The sequence below is a fragment of the Patella vulgata genome, chromosome 6 (assembly GCF_932274485.2).
Source record: "Patella vulgata chromosome 6, xgPatVulg1.2, whole genome shotgun sequence".
Taxonomy (NCBI): Eukaryota; Metazoa; Mollusca; class Gastropoda; family Patellidae; genus Patella; species Patella vulgata.
In genome coordinates, this window is record NC_065884.2 from 60,172,323 (window position 1) to 60,183,435 (window position 11,113).

At 34.4% G+C, this 11,113-nt stretch overlaps 1 protein-coding gene and 1 long non-coding RNA gene across 2 annotated transcripts in view; one reads left to right on the forward strand and one right to left on the reverse strand.

Moving 5' to 3' along the window:
• LOC130013148 (xanthine dehydrogenase/oxidase-like) overlaps nt 1–11,113 on the reverse strand; it is a 251,682-nt gene that overhangs the window by 46,710 nt on the left and 193,859 nt on the right. The gene's annotated exons all lie outside the window — the stretch shown is intronic.
• On the forward strand, nt 6,626–10,732 carry LOC126824533 (uncharacterized). Its single transcript, XR_007681553.1, has 5 exons — nt 6,626–6,727; nt 7,074–7,256; nt 8,094–8,330; nt 9,850–9,954; nt 10,574–10,732. It is a non-coding gene; the product is annotated as an uncharacterized LOC126824533 (long non-coding RNA).

Consider the following 11,113-nt stretch of genomic DNA (forward strand, 5'->3'; position numbering starts at 1 on the left):
AGTAGAAATACGGCCGTGTATCTGTTTTCACTCGTCTCTTCTGTCAGTTATATAGAGGGATAACTCGTGTTTTCCTTTGGCGTTCGTCACTTTCGATTCATGACACCTGTATTACTCATCTATCGTAGCAATGACCTCTGTGTTAAAATTATATTTGGAATGTGTTTAACCAGTTCTATCACATGACTGACACCAATATTGTCCTTTAATCCGACACTGCTCGTATGCAGGGCCTAAATATTTGCTAAAATCTTTGTAACTAAACCAAATTGTAAACGTGTAATATATAATAGTAAAAGTGGTTTACTATCAATCCAAACCAGTTACATCTAGTTTTTGTTGATAAAACATGTTACTGACCCACCAATTCCGCCATCTTGATAAGATGTGATACATTGTACTAGGTAGACTAGTCGGAAGAGAATATATTTAATGTATTTATTAATAAACAACGTTGACGGCCGTGGAGATGAAGCAGTCGTTCCCGGGATCAGATGTTATGGAACGGAAAATACACTGCACTTTCTTTGGGAGAAGGAGAGAACAATGGGGTTTAACGTCCACTCGACACAAACTAGGTCATTTCGGGACTAACATATGGTTCAATTTATTTCATTAATTCACTTGCGCGTAGGTTTCTTTAGCAGTGGGAGGAACCCGACAGGTGACCCTACTCCTTGTCACGTACAACCGGGGAATCGAAACCACGCCAGTTGACTAATGACAGATCTTATGATAACCATTCGGCCACCTTTTGTGAGATGTATATTTCTACTCAAATATGAGTGACAGTATGTTATCGCTTTAATCGTTCATTATAATGCATTTGAAGATACTTTAGTGTCTTAACTCCTCGGAAAACCCCAGCCCGTGTCGGTTGACGGTATTGCAATAATCGTTTAGTAAAAAAAGGTAAAATTAGCCAGGCATATCTGAGATAAATGATGAAACAGATAAAAAGGATATTACTATTGATCGGTTATTTGAGACTACAAGATACAAATCATTCGGTATGTTATCGGATAGATATATCATTTGATATAATATATTAATATTAATACATTCTATTACTTCCCTGTCCGGTCGCTTGAAATGACAATCTTATCGTCCACCGATTTTGGAAATGTGAAAATAATCATTCATATCCTTATTTAACCACCATCTGGTGCCTAAACTCTTAAGGTTGGGGTTATAAATTGGTTTTAAAGGTTTGAGGTTCGAGGCAAACTCCTATTTTTGAAGGTCTTTTCTGTACCAGACAAAACGCACTGAACAAAATGGGCTTGGACGGTTTTGGCCAGGGTATAATACTTTCCATATTGGGGGACTTTCTAGAGCATTTGAACGTTTTTTTGGTGTGCAATTATGTCTGAAATTCTGCAATTATAGTGTTCTAATCACTAAGTAGTTAATCATGATCCATGTTTGATTTAATTTATTCAAAATGGTATCTGCAGATTTTAGGTTAACGCTGATTAAATTAGAAGTCAATGATAAGTCATCTGCTATACAGATAATATGTATGTCAATTATAAAGATGTTCACAGGTATAAAACTGCATTAACTGTTAGGGAGCATAGTTTATTGCTGACGTGTATCTAAATCCAGTATGCCAGGTGGGTTCTCTTAATTACGTACAAAAACACATTAAATGAAATAAATAAATCAGAATTTAATATATATATATATATATTATAAATATAAGTGAATCATTACTTTTTACGTTTTATTAATACAGTTATTAATACAGTTATTAAAACTGCCAGTAAAAACCCAGTGAATGATATTAAATGATATAAATATATATGTATTTCACATGATGTACTTTTTACGTTTTATTAATACAGTTATTAAAACTGCCAGTAAAAACTCAGTGGATTATATTATTAAATGATATAAACATATTATATGTATTTTACATAATGTACCGTAATAATACATTTAAAGCGAGTGAACTTCGGCGGGATCTTTTGCCAAATATTATTTAGTATTCAACAACCTAAAGGTCATTGTCCCCCCATCCCCAATAGGTTGTTTTGTCCGTGACATCATTCCTGTAAACCATAATAATGACTTCAGTCTGATTAAAATACAGATCTATATTTCGTTTCGTTTTTTTATACTTTAGATGGCCAAAACTGCATGAAGATCTGACCAGTTGTAATGGATGGTCACGTCAGGTGTCATTCGAGCGGCTTTTGACCTTATGACGGCAGACATTGATTAATCAATCAGCGTTGGCGTTTTTAGTGCTTTACCGAAAGTTCCGTGCACCTTACCCCCCAAAACGCACCGTAACAGACAGTTTCATTGGCTAATCCCTCAAATCATCGAGAACGCAGATTATATAACAACTCTTTCAGATCCTAGTGTAGTAAAAACAAGTAATACAAAATTTTGAACTGTAAAAAACGAAACGAAATAGGATCTGTGTTTTAATCAGATTGTTATGACTTTTGCCAGCGATTATTGTAAGGCACATGCACCACATCCACATCGAACATTTCACTTCACCCGACAACAATTAGTAAACTACAACCGTGGCCTTTATCAACAAATAACGTGTTTTGTTAAGCCATGTGATGTACATGTCCAGAGATTTGCAAATAAATTTCAGGTAATTTAAGTTTCGTAACTTTGCCTCGTTTATGAAATATGGACCCTGTTATTCAAACAGTAATATCTCGACCGTTCCCGTTTCCATTTTATCATGTAAGGAATAACAAATTGTAGTTACATTAACTATCATATTTGAAGTCATTATTGGAATGATTTTAAATGAAATGAAATGAAATGGAGTTTAACGTCCTACTGTTCTGCTCCTAACCTGGGCTAATGAAGACGGGCATACGCCATACAGTGTGCTATGAGGGAAATTTTGCCCGGACAGCGGCACTACCGCCTACTCTTATATCGAATTCCAACTGCCAAGGGATCTTTTACGTGCACGCCAATGTGTACACGGGACCTCTGTTTTTCGTCCCCTCCGAACGACTAGACAGCTTTCCTTGTCAGCCCCTCCGTCCTGCATCACTGACAAGGGAGAACCACGCCGGAAAATCTGGATGAACTTTCTTGGCCAGGAATGATTTTACCTATTCTATCACATATTATGTAAACTCTGTGGACAGCAACATTGTCCCTTTAAACTGAGTCACCCGAATCAACAACACCTGCAGTTGTCTATAAAGGCATTGGATTTATCAGTTGAAGTATATTAGCTTCTTAAACGATGCTGTGGTCTGTGGTCGTCGTTAGTGTACTGGAATGCGTGGCAGCTCTCTGCCCATGGGAGGAGGCTGGCCTTGAATCCTGGAGTGATGTAAATACATGGGGTGGAACTGTTCCTGGTATTAACAGTAAGGTTGTAATATCTGGAAAGAAGGTTTTACTAGATGTTACTCCTCCAGATTTAGCCACTATTGTAATCTCCAGTGATGCCGCATTGATTTGGGGAAATGTGAATGGCACCAAGTTAACAGTTAGCTATATTTTGGTTAATGGGGAGTTTCATATCGGTTCAAATGATTGCCCGTTCACAAAAGATGCCCATATCTTCTTGACAGGTAAGATAATTTTGAAAATTCAGTTGATTAAATATCATAATTATTGTAACTACATTTTGTTATTCCTTAAATGATAAAATGGAAACGGGAGCGGTCGAGATATTACTGTTTGAATAACAGGGTCCGTATTTCATAAACGAGGCAAAGTTACGAAACTTAATTTACCTGAAATTTATTTGCAAATCTCTGGTCATGTACATGACATGAGTTAACAAAACACATTTAACCAAATATGACAAAATATTGCCGGGGGTGAGGTGTTTATTAAGCCCAAGGAATAAATCCATAATTACATATATCAATTTACAAACATGATTAAGTAAAGTTTTTTTTACATAAATCATAGATTAGAAACTTTAAATTTTGGGTTTGCAATGATAATATTCTGGTAACAGGAGTTATATATGTCTATATATGATAAAATGTTTACAATTAAATAAATATTGATGTTTATCACTGTACAATCTTTATATTTAGTAAAACTTATTTTATATTTCTTTTGTGAACTGGTGAGCCACTGTGGCTAAATGGGTAAGACGCTGATTCTCTAGCCTGTAGGTCGCGTGTTCGATCCTTGCATTGGCCGAGAATGTTCATCGGGATTTTTCCACGTGGTTTCGCCTTGTCTAGTTGTCGAAAAAGCGAGGTCCCATGTACACATTGGCGAGCATAGTGCCGCTGCCCGGGCAAATTTCTTTCAGAATACTAGGACGTTCAATCCCATTTCATTTCTTTTGTAAATTTAAATAAGGTACGGTTGAATATTCTTATATGGTTCTATAAGTAATTGATTTGCTAGACCAATGAATACTAGGGTGCCAAAATTAATTTTCGGAGAACTTATCCTTAAAAACTAGTAACAGTTGCAACACCGCTTGAATGCCAAATATAACTACAAACATATTCATTCAGGGTATTTTCAATAAAAATTTAACAGTTTCACATCTTTAAGTTTAAAGTCTTCACCAAAACGTAATCATCCTGTATTTAATAAAACAATACTGATAAAGAAAATGGTCCAAATAAATCAATGGACTAATTAAGAATTTGTTGTAGAAATTTATTATGTACAGAATCAATATCAGATAGCATTTTCCCAAATGTCACATCGGAATAGTAAAATTATTATTATAGTCTGATCAAACGATTTTAATGGGCAATCAATAGATTAATCAAGATTGAATATTCTAGAATTTAAAAGATACATTGCTTTTAAAACACTTTCATTATATACTATGTTACAACCTTTTGGAACAATTCATTCTAAGGTATTTGCATTCATCGATTATTTCTAACATTTCGTTCTTTAAATGAAAGTCATGATTTGTGATTTCTCTTGTTCTAAAAATAACAATTTTAGTTTTAAATATATTTACTTCAAATTTTTATTTATTATAATAATGTACAAATTCAGTAAGAATAGTTTTATATAATCCACTTAAAACAAAACACAATTTAAAAATGAAAAACAACAAAAAACTAATATTGCACATCGTCTTTACAATTTTCAATATTAACGCCGTGTAGTTGTTGGAATGGGACTAAAGAACGAGGGCATGTGTACACGTTTTTGTGCCCGTTACATCAGAGGTGGATTTCGACAAAGAGACGACCGAAACACCGCTGTCCCTGCATGATTTCCAGCATGTCACCTCCGTGGCATTTAAACTTCTTAATCTGATCGCTTGGTGCAGAAAAGTAGGACGTTACACCCGCCCTGTTTCATTTCATTTTGTAACAACAATGTAAGCCCCGATACTTGTTCGATCCCCGCGTCGGCGGAACAGAGGGCCTGGTAAGGGACAACGTATAGTCGTTCGGATAGGACGAAAAAGCGCGGTGTCCGTGTAAGCATTGGTGTGCACGTAAAAGATCCATTGGAATTTAATATAAAAATTTCCATCTTCATTAACCCAGTCGGAGTAGAACGTTAAACTTCATTTCATTTTATTTTTATACGCCCACATTTTCATTTGGACGTATTATGCCGTCGACCCTGTTTTTCCGTTCACAATTCGGTTCCATTATATATTGGCATGTATCGGACCATAACTTCATGGATTATGACCCCTGATTGTACGAAAACCCACGTTTTTAGCTTGTGGGCACTCTAGAGGTCAAAATTTTCATCTGATTTTGATGAAACTTGAAATGCATGTTTAGAACCCAAAGATCTTGGTTGTTTTCGATATTCGTGCATATTATGACACCTGATTGTACGAAAAATCGCACTTTTAGCTTGTGGGCCCTGTAGAGGTCACAATTTTTATCCGATTTAAAAAAAAATGTGTGAATATATCACAGTTATACACTAATGATGGTTGAGGTCGAATTTTGTGAAAATCAGACAAAAACTGACGGACATAATGGCCGCCCCTTGTACGCAAATAATGTAAAAATATGGTATATCAAGGTTGTGGACTCTCTAGAGGCCACAGTTTTTATCCGATTTGGATATAACTTTAATTATATATTTTTATCATAAAAGTCTTTGTTCCCTTTGATAATCACACATATACAAACGTAACTTCCTGGATTATGGCCCTTGGTCTAGTTACTGGTGGTTTAACATTGTCTTTAATGGTAGTGATATCGCAAACATTTATTTTTTCAGTTTTAACGTTGATGTTATATTGTCTATTTCAGGAAAAGCAAACAGTCCTCACAGTGTTGCTGGATTTGGAAGGAAATTTATTGGTGTTACTGCAGGTGCGACTTTGGAAATTCACGGAGCAAAGAAGAAAGCATGGACGAAGTTGATTCAAAGTGTTCCGGCTGCATCTCTAACTTGTGGAGTTGTTTACAGCGTGGAGGTGTGACGAACGATTAATTTCACCTTAAGCAACCTTTACAATATAACAATTTTCAATGAATACTTATATAACCAGATTGTAATAAATGATAATAAAAATCGATCTTCTGATGCATTAACTGGATTCCTGATGCACCACATTTTGTTTCAAATTTCAAACAGATTTTTTTTTATTTTATGATATTCCAATTTAACCATTTTCAGGAACAAAGATATGCGAAATCGAGTGCCTTTGGCCTTCACGTAACTGTTTGGAATATTGATGGTTCATTAAATGATTTCAATGTGTATCCACTTTCTGACAGTGGTAAATCTGGGGTTGAAACAGATTTCAAGGATTATGTTGAGAGTAGGTCTTACTTATATTTATTACCAGGGGCGTGGTGACGGATTATTTTGCATAATGAACAAGATCTCGTTGAGGCACAAAACTCTAATATTTATATCGAAAGTTCCTAGGATTTTCCTCTGTGATTTCCCTGTCTCAGTTATTCAGGAAGGAGAGCCTGCATGACAAGAACAGCTAACTAGTCGTTCGGATTGTACGGAAACCCGAGGTGCCGTGTACAAATTAACGTGCACGTAAAAGAATACTTGACAGTTGGAATTTGATATAAGAGCGTCATAGCATACTGATTTTATTGTATATCACAGATATTCATATTTTTATGTTTGTTGTATTTTATTATCAACAGGTCTTGATGCAGGACTAATTGTTGCTATTGCTGTATATGGTGATCTTGGTGTTACTAAAGTACCAGGAAGGAACTGGGAAGATGTATATTCTAGTATAGAGCAACTTGGTGGATTAGCCGCTACCACAAGTCAAATACGAAACATCGATGGAAAAGAAGCATACGCGTTTATAACAATGAAAGGTATCATGATGCTAATATAATGGAAATGTTTTTAACTATGTCAATACAATACAAATGTTTATAATTATGTCAATACAAATGTTTATAATTATAATTTAAATAATACGAATGTTTATAACTGTGGAAAGTATCATAATGGTAATACAATACAAATGTTTATAACTATTATCAATACAAATGTTTACAACTATGTAAATATAATACGCATGTTTATAACTGTGGAAAGTATCATAATGTCAATACAATACAAATGTTTATAACTATGTAAATATAATACGAATGTTTATAACTGTGCAAAGTATCATAATGTCAATACAATGTATATAACTACGAAAGGTACAATAATACACTACAAACGTGTTCTTTGTACATGGTTATTTAATTACCTCCGCTCTATAAATATTCTTTTTGGGCGTAGTTTAATATGATATATTAATATAATTCATTTTTTTATAATTTAATAAGTAATTGAAACACGGGAATATACGGTAAAATTCCATTTCTCCACTAGAAAACAACGAAAATAGAAAGTATAGCGGGAAGTTCATATTGCGCTCGTCTGGTGGGTATAGCGGATAGCTTTAAGTGGAGACATGTTGATTGCTAGGCATGTTGCTCTGTCACCTTCCAACCCTTGGTCAACAGACGTTGGTATTTTTTGAAAACGCATCACAAAGCTTCGTATAATTATATGAGGGTGGGCGCCTTTAACACACAATATTAACCAGATTTAATAACTGGGATATAACTGTGATTTCTTAAATAAGTTTTGTCCTCGGAATGAACGTCTTTTGTTATCAAAGTTGATTCACAATCAAATTTTATTTTTTTTTAAAGGCGATGCTACGTCAACTTCCGAAGAATATATCGATGCTCCATTTTATGTGAATGTTACAAGAACATCGATACAAAAATTTGTTCACCAGGGAAAGGCTTTAGAATTTAGAACTAGAAGTCAAGTTAAGGCCAAAAACACAGTTCCTGACATTAACCAAGTAGATTTTGAGGTTCTGACGACTGAAGTTTCTCAACCAATAATAACTGTTCGAGATGATGTATCTTCTTGGAACCCAGGTAATACTATAGTAGATTTTAACAGAACTTAAATATTCGTGACTGCAACTTCTTGGCCTTCTCTACATCAGATTGAACGATATCGATATGAGAACCAGATATTAATGAGTTTTAAGTGTCATCAACATAACATAATAATTTTGAACGTATGACTATATCAGGGACTCGTAGTTTTGAATTTCTAGTTTGCGCTTATTGTCATATAATAAATACATTCTCAATTTCCATCGACATTTAACTTGTCATTATTTATTCATTATACCATTGGATTTTGATATTGTCAGTTTACACTTCCGTTGGCAGTATAAATGTTTTTTTTTATACGCCCACATTTTCATGTAAACGTATTATGCCGTCGCCCCTGTCCGTCCGGACGTCCGTCCGTCCACAATTTGTTTGTGGACACTCTAGAGTTCACAATTCTTATCCGATTTTGACGAAACTTGAAATATAGGTTTATCTCCAAACGATCTCGACTGCTTTCGATAATGGCATGTATCGGATCGAAAATTCATGGATTATGGCCCCTGTTTGTACGAAAAATCACGTTTTTAGCTTGTGGACCCTATAGAGGTCACAATTTTTATCCGATTTTGTTGAAACTTGAAATGTAAGTTTATAACCCAAAGACAACGGTTCCTTTCGATATTCGCGCATATCGGACCGTAACTTCCTGAATTATTGCCCCTGATTGTACGAAAAATCGCGTTTTTAGCTTGTGGACCCTATAGAGGTCATAATTTTTATCCGATTTAAAAAACTGTATTATTATATCACTGTTACACCCTACGGACGACTGAATTCGAATTTCGTGAAAATCAACCCAAAATTGACAGACAAAATGGCCGCCGTTCGTTCTCAAATAGCGTAAAAATATGGTATATCAAGGTTGTGGACCCTATAGAGGTCACAATTTTTATCCGATTTTAAAGTAATTGAATGTCATTAGATAAGAGAACACGACAAAAATAGAAATAGTCCGTACATTCTCTTGTTTACATTCATTCTATACCTTATAAAAACATGGTAATGCACGGACTTTTTCTGTTTTTCTTTCGCGTTCACTTATCTAGTGGCAGTCAATTCCTTTTATGAATTGTCAGATATCCTCTCACAATCTAAGACGACAACTTTTGGTCTTCGAAGGAATTATTAGTGAGCAGAAATTCGCCGGTATATCCGTTATCACTCATCACATCAGTCAGTTATATAGAGAGATGATATAGAGAGATGACTCGTGTTTTCCTTTGGCGTTCGTCACTTCCGATTCAGGAAACCTGTATTACTCAGCTATCGTAGCAATGGTCTCTGTGTTAAAATTATATTTGGAATGTGTTTAACCAGCTCTATCACATATGTGATAATGACTGGCACCAATATTGTCCTTTAAAACATACACGTCTATAGAATAAACCATTATAGGTGATTTTTTTAATTATTGATACACCGCACACTAAATTTCACATTTGCCAATGCAGTTAAAGAGCCTAATGGTTTCTTATTATATGTTTGATTTCAGGCGATGAAATTATTGTGACATCAACAGATTTTGACTGGAGACAAGTGGAGCAGTTTAAGATATTAGTTTGTCCAGATTGTTCAAATAATCAAATTAAATTAGACGGTATGTTCACTCTTATATTGAATATAACTCAAAAGTTATTATAATAATAATATGGTTTAGCATTTCTATTAGACAATCAATGCGACCAAACTGTTCAATATAACGCAATACATTTCTATATAACAAATGATCCAATACGTTGAAGTGAGTCAAGAATAATTTGTTTTGCAGCATCTAAAATTCTTAAAGACACCATCAAGAGATAAATTTGCCTTTTATGGCGGTTTTTGTTTTGGCTTCAAATGTTATATATTTAAATTATTATGTAGACATTTATTCTCATGACAAGCACATATTCAACTCTCTGGGCCATCGGAAGGTCGAAATTTTGGATGGATTAGAAACACCTGCGCCATTTAATGATTTAATGATAAAATGGATAATCAAGACATTGTCTTTTATTATAGCAAACGTACTTGACAATCGAGACTATGTATATTATATTTTGTGGAAACTTCAAACAATTATAACTTCGCACAGAATAAAATTTTAACTATATTCATTTTACATTAATTTATTCTTACTTTTTATATATCAAGAAAAATCAGCTTTTATCTAAATCTTTCATAACGCATCATTGAGTCATTTGTTTGTTTGATAATCATGAATGTGTTTATAGGCGCTTTCCAGTATCCCCATTATGGTAAGATCACTCATGGCGTCGATGAAAGAGCAGAAGTTGCTTTATTAACAAGGAATATTAAAATAGAAGGCGAACTACAACCAAAATGTTACGATAATGGTGATCCTAAAGCAGCTTTGTTATGTGAACGTTATAAAAGAGACACTTTCGGGGGTCATGTCAAGGTAAAGATCTACTGTTATGAATAAATCGCATTTTAAGTTGTAGTGTCTGGAGGAAGCTGAATAAGCTAGCCGATACATTCGCTTTACACGTCGAAATCTTTTCCTAAAACCAGTTAGAATAAAATTTCACCGAGGCTACACAAGTTTTCCATACACGTCACAAGATCAATTTAAGTTGTAATTTTAATGGAAGCTAAGTTAAATAGCGGACACTCTTGCTATGATATGATCACATCTGTTCCCCAAACCAACTGGAATAACATTTACCGAGGCTACACAAATTGAAATCAGTTATTGATACACAAGATCAATTTAAACTGATAAAATTATATTAAAGATCAAATTAATTATT